The sequence below is a fragment of the Idiotropiscis lumnitzeri genome, chromosome 8, assembly GCF_059441095.1.
Source record: "Idiotropiscis lumnitzeri isolate Australia: NSW breed Sydney's pygmy pipehorse chromosome 8, RoL_Ilum_1.0, whole genome shotgun sequence".
NCBI lineage: Eukaryota > Metazoa > Chordata > Actinopteri > Syngnathiformes > Syngnathidae > Idiotropiscis > Idiotropiscis lumnitzeri.
Window position 1 is genome coordinate 18180 of NC_142398.1, and position 6780 is coordinate 24959.

Here is a 6780-nt window from a genome sequence, read left to right on the forward strand (position 1 = left end):
TGATGGTGACCTGCTATGAAGATTACGGCACTGACCAACCGGGGAGGGACCTGCTCTCCCAAAGTCGTCTTCATGCAGCGCCTCTTCTGATTTCCCTATATTTCAGCACTTCGTTGAACTACTTGTTAGCCTGTTTACTATTTCTGTTCTTTTTTTTCTGTTCCCAATTCCACGGCTTGGGAATTAGGTGATGGTGATTCACTTGGAAGTGGCTGTTTTGAATTTACCCCAAACTGACTATTTCAAGATCGAAGGCTCATCCTCGGATATGCTGCCATGGAGATTACGGTCCTGGATGAGGACCCACTCCACTAAAGTCATCTTCCTGCAGCACTTCATTTAATTGACTCTCACATTATCTCATCTAACATTGTATAGCATCATTGTATGTGTCAAATGTTGCCCACTTAGCATCCAAAGCAGCCTGGTCATCCTGGAAGGGGGTTTCCCCCCCATCTGTGGTCCCTTCTCAAGTTTTCTCACTTTTCCCCCAATGGGGTTTTGAGTTTTTCCTTGCCCTCCTGGGGGTTAAGATCAGTGGATGTTGATTGTGGTTATGTAAAGCCCTTTGAGACTGTCTGTGATTAAGGGCTATACACATAAAATTGACTTGACTCGACTTGGACCAGAATAGAAGTGGATGAGGGAAAAAGGGAGGGGCGGTGTTGACTGATATTGTGCAGATGGAAGTAGGCTGACCGGGTTGTGTTATTATGCTTATGGAAAGATAGAGTGCTGTCAAGGATGACACCCAGACTCTTGACCTGAGGGGAGGGGAAAACAATGGAGGGGCCAACAGGAATGGGAAAACTGACAACTTTGGATTGTATTGATTTTGTACTGAAAAGAATAACTTCTGTTTTGTCGCTGTTAAGCCTCATGAAATCATTAGAAAACCAGTCATTGATTTCAGATAGACAGGAGGTGACGGAGGTGGGAGGGAGTGATATGCTGGGTTTGCAGGAGAACTAGAGCTGGGTGTCATCCGCGAAGCAATATAAAGCGATATTGAATTTTCGGAAAATGCTGCCAAGGGCAAGGAGGTATATGATACATAATAGGGGGGCTAGGACCGAGCCTTGGGGCAAACCTGAGGTGACTGGGAGGGACTTTGATGAGAAATATTTAAGCTGGATGAACTGAGTGCGGTCTTTGAAGTATGAATGGAACCAGTTGAGGGCGGTGTGGGTGATGCCGATGGAAGAAAGTCTTTTGAGAAGGATGGTGTGTGAGATGGTGTCAAAGGCCGCAGTCAGGTTAAGAAGGATGACAATGGAGAATGAATCGGAGTCAGCTGCAATGAGGAGATCAGAGGTGACCTTGAGTAGAGTTGATTCAGTGCTGTGAAGTGCACGGAAACCGGACTGAAAGGGTTATTGCAGGTGAGATGAGAGTGGAGTTGAGTGGCGACTACATTATCTAGGACTTTTGAAATGAATGGGGCAGAGGTTCAGGAAATAGTACTGAGCGGCTTTTTCTTAATCTCATGAGAAAATGTACTCGGGCAAGCACAGTCGAAAAGAGTCGTGCGTTATCTCAGCCCAGCCTCACATTCTTCCCCCGACACGGGTCTACGTCCAAGGGAAGGTCCTCTCCAGATTAATCATTGTCTGGATGGTTGATTCCCAGCTGGTCCCCAAGACTGGTATTCCACGGCTGGCCTTCTCCGGCGGGCAGTCTCTCCGTCTCTCCTGCTGGTATTCCCCTGTAATCTTGTCAGTGTGCATGTATGTGTGCTCCAAAATCAAATTATGTCTTTCAGAATGTGTTTTTGCAATGGCGTCCCAGTGAACCCTCCAATCAATCAATCAAATTTTATTTATAAGAGCACTTTTCATACATAAAATGCAGCTCAAAGTGCTGTACAATAAAAACATCCAAATTACAACGAAAAACTAAAACCCATTCCACCCACTCAACATAAACACAAGACACATCAACATACACGCCTGAACTCGCAGACACACAGAACACTCGCATTCACACAACTTAATAAACCATCTTAGTAGAAAGACAGGGTAAGGCACAGAGAAACCATATGAGAAAATGTACCCAGGGTAGGTAATCCGCGCTGAGAGGGATGACGGCTCACGCCCACAGGGAGCTGCGCCAACACACAGACCCCTAGCCCAGACTGACCGGGGTAGACCCTACACATAGTGCAGAGGGCCCCGGGCCTAAGGAGCCTCCGGGATGAAGCCCCCTGTGAGAAGGCCAGCCACACCTCCCAGCGCGGAGGCCCCCCTTGAGGAAACACTGGAACTAAAATATATAAAAGAAAATGATAATGCTAAACAAAAAAGAAGCTAAAAATTAAAGGACAATAATATAAAAAGACGAAGCTAAAATATTTAAGAAAAATTATGATACTAAAAGACATAGAAGAAGCTAAAAATTAAAAGACAATAATATAAAACGACGGAGCTAAAATGTATAAGAAAAATGATACTAAAAGACAAAGAAGCTAAAAAAAATTAAAGACAATGATAATAGATAAAATGACAGTCCTGAATTAAAAGACTAAGATAAATTATTTAAAAGCCAAACAAAAAAGGTGAGTCTTGAGCAGGGGTGGGCAATTATTTTTTCCATGGGGCCGCATAAGAAACATAAAATATTGTGGAGGGCCGGGCCAAAAGGCTGAACTCAATTCTGCATAATATTAATTGTATTTCTTTTTTAAAAAGCAGTAAATAGCACTGTTTTGACAAGCTGGCAAGAGTATATATTAAAGTTAAGCAATGAAACTAAATACCAAATAAACTGAAAAAATGAGGTTGCCTTCCAAAAATTTATTCATTCAAATTTCTCAACACAATGGTAGACAAAATATTAACATTTTTTACTATTTGTGACTCATATTAGTAAACATATTCTGTCACATTCACTTCAAAACACATTTTGAGTTCCATATACTGTTGGATAGTTGTGTAAAGGTTCTGAGCATTTTAAAGACATCACAATATTGTCTTTTTGCACCAAACATTAAGCAAGATACAACATATTGACTGTCACTGAACTGTGATTTTGAGAAAAAGTGTCCCAGTTCATTGTTATCTGGTGCCGTTTTTATATTTCTCTCCATGTTTCGTCTGGTAATGCCGACTCAAATTGTAGTCCTTCAACACGGCGATCTGCTCCCCGCAAACTAAACACACAGCTTTACCTCTAACTTCAGTAAATAAATACTTCGCTGTCCAATTTTTGTTGAAAATTCTACATTCGGCATCTACCTTTCTTTTTTTAGCCTGAGCGGACATTTTTGAGGGCGAACGTCGTCTTGTTGTGATTCAATTGCGCGCATGTCTTGATAAATGCATTACGTCATTATGTGCGACGCACATTGTGCGGGAATAAAAAAAACAAAACAATTTCAGAATAAAAGCAGTGCAGCTTTAGCCCATGAATGAGGTGAAATTAAAAAGTATGTTTATTTTGAAATTTCCAATTAACCTTACACTCGCGGTCAGAGTCAACCAAAGGTATGTGGCCCGGGCCATACAATGCCCAGGTCTGTCATACGGGCCAGTCAGTGCCACCCGGCGGGCCGGATGTGGCCCGCGGGCCGTGCAATGCCCAGGTCTGGTCTTGAGCCTCCTTTTAAAAATATCAACGGTCTCTGCGGACCTGATGTCCTCCGGCAGGCTATTCCATAGACGAGGACCAGAATGGCTGAATGCAGCCTCGCCATGTGTTCCAGTCCTCACCCTAGGAATAATTAACAGGCCGGTGCCAGAGGACCTCAGGGTCCGCGAGGATGGCCCAAGACCGTTAAGGCATTTAAAAACTAATTGAAGCACCTTAAAATCAATCCTGAAACACACGGGGAGCCAATGCAGCGATTTTAAAACTAAATCCAGTGCCCAATTTGGTATGTTTGCATCTCTATGGCCTACGTGGAGAATGTGCTTTGTCATATTTGTCCATGAAGTGCTGTCTGGCTTGTCATCAGTTTGTAATGTGCAGACTGAATATGTATGATGTGAATGTGAGTGTAGGTCATGAAAATACTATGTTCACACATTTATAAACTAAGTAATATAACGTTAGCATGTGAAAATAATATCATAAAACAGTAAAGACCATGACTACAATCAGTCATTCCTATGCGTAGTAGAATTAGAATTAGAATTAGAAATCCCTTTATTGTCATTGTACTCAAGTGTGCAACGAGATTAGAGGGCTCCCCTCTCCAGTGCAATACAACAATAATACAGACAAATATATAAATTAGATAAATAAATAAGAGAGTGCAATGGAATTTAGTACAGAATAGGGTATATAAAAACACATCACGATGCTGTTCTGCAAGGTAGGGGTGTTCTCGTGTGTGTGTGAGAGTTCAGAATGGAGATGGCTCTCGGAAAGAAACTGTTTCTCAGTCCATTGGTCCTCGATTTGATGCATCTGTAGCGCCTGCTAGAGGGCAACAGGTCGAACAGGTGTGAGTTTGGGTGGGTATTGTCTTTGACGATGTTGAGAGCCCTTCTGAGGCACCGGGCGGATTAGATGTCCGACAGTGAGGAGAGAGGGCAGCCAATAATCCTTTGCGCTGTTTTGACTGTCCTCTGGAGCCTCACTCTGTCCGCCTCAGTGCAGCCGCTGTACCAGGTGGAGACACAGTACGTCAACAGGCTCTCAATGGACGAGTGGTAGAAGGCTAGCAGCAGCTTCCTGTCCAGGTTGAATTTCCTGAGGACTCTCAGGAAGTGCAGACGCTGGTGGACCTTCTTTACCACTGCTGTGGTGTTGTGAGTCCAAGAAAGGTCGTCGGAGATCTGTACTCCGAGGAACTTGAACGTGTGGACCCTCTCCACACACACGCCTTCGATGCAGAGGGGGGGCGGCACCGTCTTGTTCCTCCTGAAGTCGACGACAATCTCCTTTGTTTTTGCAGTCTGTTGTCCTTGCACCAAGCTGTCAGTCTCTTTACCTCCTCTCTGTAGGCTGTCTCGTCACCTTTCGAGATCAGACCGACCACTGTCGCGTCGTCAGCAAACTTGACGATGCTGTTGTTGCCGTGGGCCGGGCTGCAGTCGTAGGTGTAGAGGGCGTATAGGAGAGGGCTCAGCACGCATCCTTGAGGGGAACCGGTGCTCAGCATGCAGGTGGAGGACGTGTAGGGGCCGAGCAACACAGTCTGGGGTCTGTTGGTCAGAAAGTCCTTAATCCAGATGCGTGTGAGGGCAGGGAGGCCGAGAATGTCCAGTTTGGCGACGAGGATGTCTGGGATGATTGTGTTGAATGCCAAGCTGTAGTCCACAAAGAACATCCTTGCATAGCTCCGCTGTTGTTTCAGGTGGCCCAGCACAACATGCAGAGCAGTGTTGATGGCGTCCTCAGTGGATCTGGTATGCAAACTGGTAGGGGTCCAGAGTGGGAGGAAGGCAGTCCCTGATGTGCTGGAGAACCAGCCTCTCGAAACACTTCATGATGACTGGTGTGAGAGCAACAGGACGGTAGTCATTCAGGTGGACGGCTGGTGACTTTTTGGGGACAGGAATAATGGTGGAAGTTTTCAAGCAGGAGGGGATGACTGCTTGAGCCAGGGAGCGGTTGAAGATCCTGCAGAAAACATGTGACAGTTGGTGTTTTGAGGACCTTGCCTGGTATTCCGTCGGGACCAGTAGCTTTCCTGGGTTTAACAGCCAGGAGCGCGCGCCTCACATCGTGTTCCTCTACGGTGAGTGGGGGGGAGTTGGAGCATGAAGTGCGGGGGTGTGACGGTTGGGACGAGTCAAAGCGAGCGAAGAAGCAGTTAAGCTCCTCTGCCAGCGATGCACTCGGGTCTGCAGAGGTCGTGCTGCTGCCACGGAAGTTGGTGATGCTCCGTAGACCCTGCCACACCTCCCGTGGTCTGTTACTGGCAAGGTGGGCCTCCAGCCTCCCCTTGTAGGTTGCCTTGGCTAGCTTGATGCCTTTGCTCAGGTCAGCACGAGCCACCCTGTACTGGGCTTTGTCGCCTGACCTGAAGGCAGCGTCACGGGCCTTGAGGAGAGAGCGAACCCTGCTGGACATCCAGGGCTTCGCATTTGGGAAGGTCCGTATAGTCCTGTGTAGGGACACAGTTTCCATGCAGAACTTGATGTAGTCCAGTACACAATGTGTGTAGACATCAAGGTCCTGATGATCAAAGAGGCCCCAGTTTGTGTCTTGAAAGCAGTCCTGTAATTCACTCATGGCGCCGTCACGCCAGGTTTTCACAGTCTTTGTGGTGGGCCTGAATCTGCGCCTGAGAGGGGTGTATGCAGGTGCGAGCTGCAAGGACAGGTGGTCTGACTGGCCGAGGGGGGCGAGTGGGAGGGCCCTGTATGCGTGCTTGATGTTCGAGTACACATGGTCGAGAGTGTTGTCTCCCCTCGTTGGGCACTTGACATGCTGGTGAAACTCTGGGAGTACAGTCTTTAAATTGGCCTTATTAAAGTCTCCCGCTACTACGTGAACGCCATCAGGGTGGGCCCGCTGATGTTTATTGATGACGCACGCGAGTAGCGAGAGCGCCGTGCTAGTGCTAGCGTCGGGAGGGATGTAAACAGCTGTGACAATCACGACCGTTAGCTCCCTCGGGAGAAAATAAGGCCGGCATTTAACGGACATGAACTCGATGTCGGGGGAAGAGTGCTTCTCGACGATCGTGCTATCGCCGCACCAGTTCTCATGCACGTAAACACAGAGCCACCCCGCCCCTTCTCTTACCGGTGTCCCTCGTCCGATCCGCGCGATGTAGCGAGCGCCCGGCCAGCTGGATGCTAGCGTCGGGGACGTCTGCGTGCAGCCAGG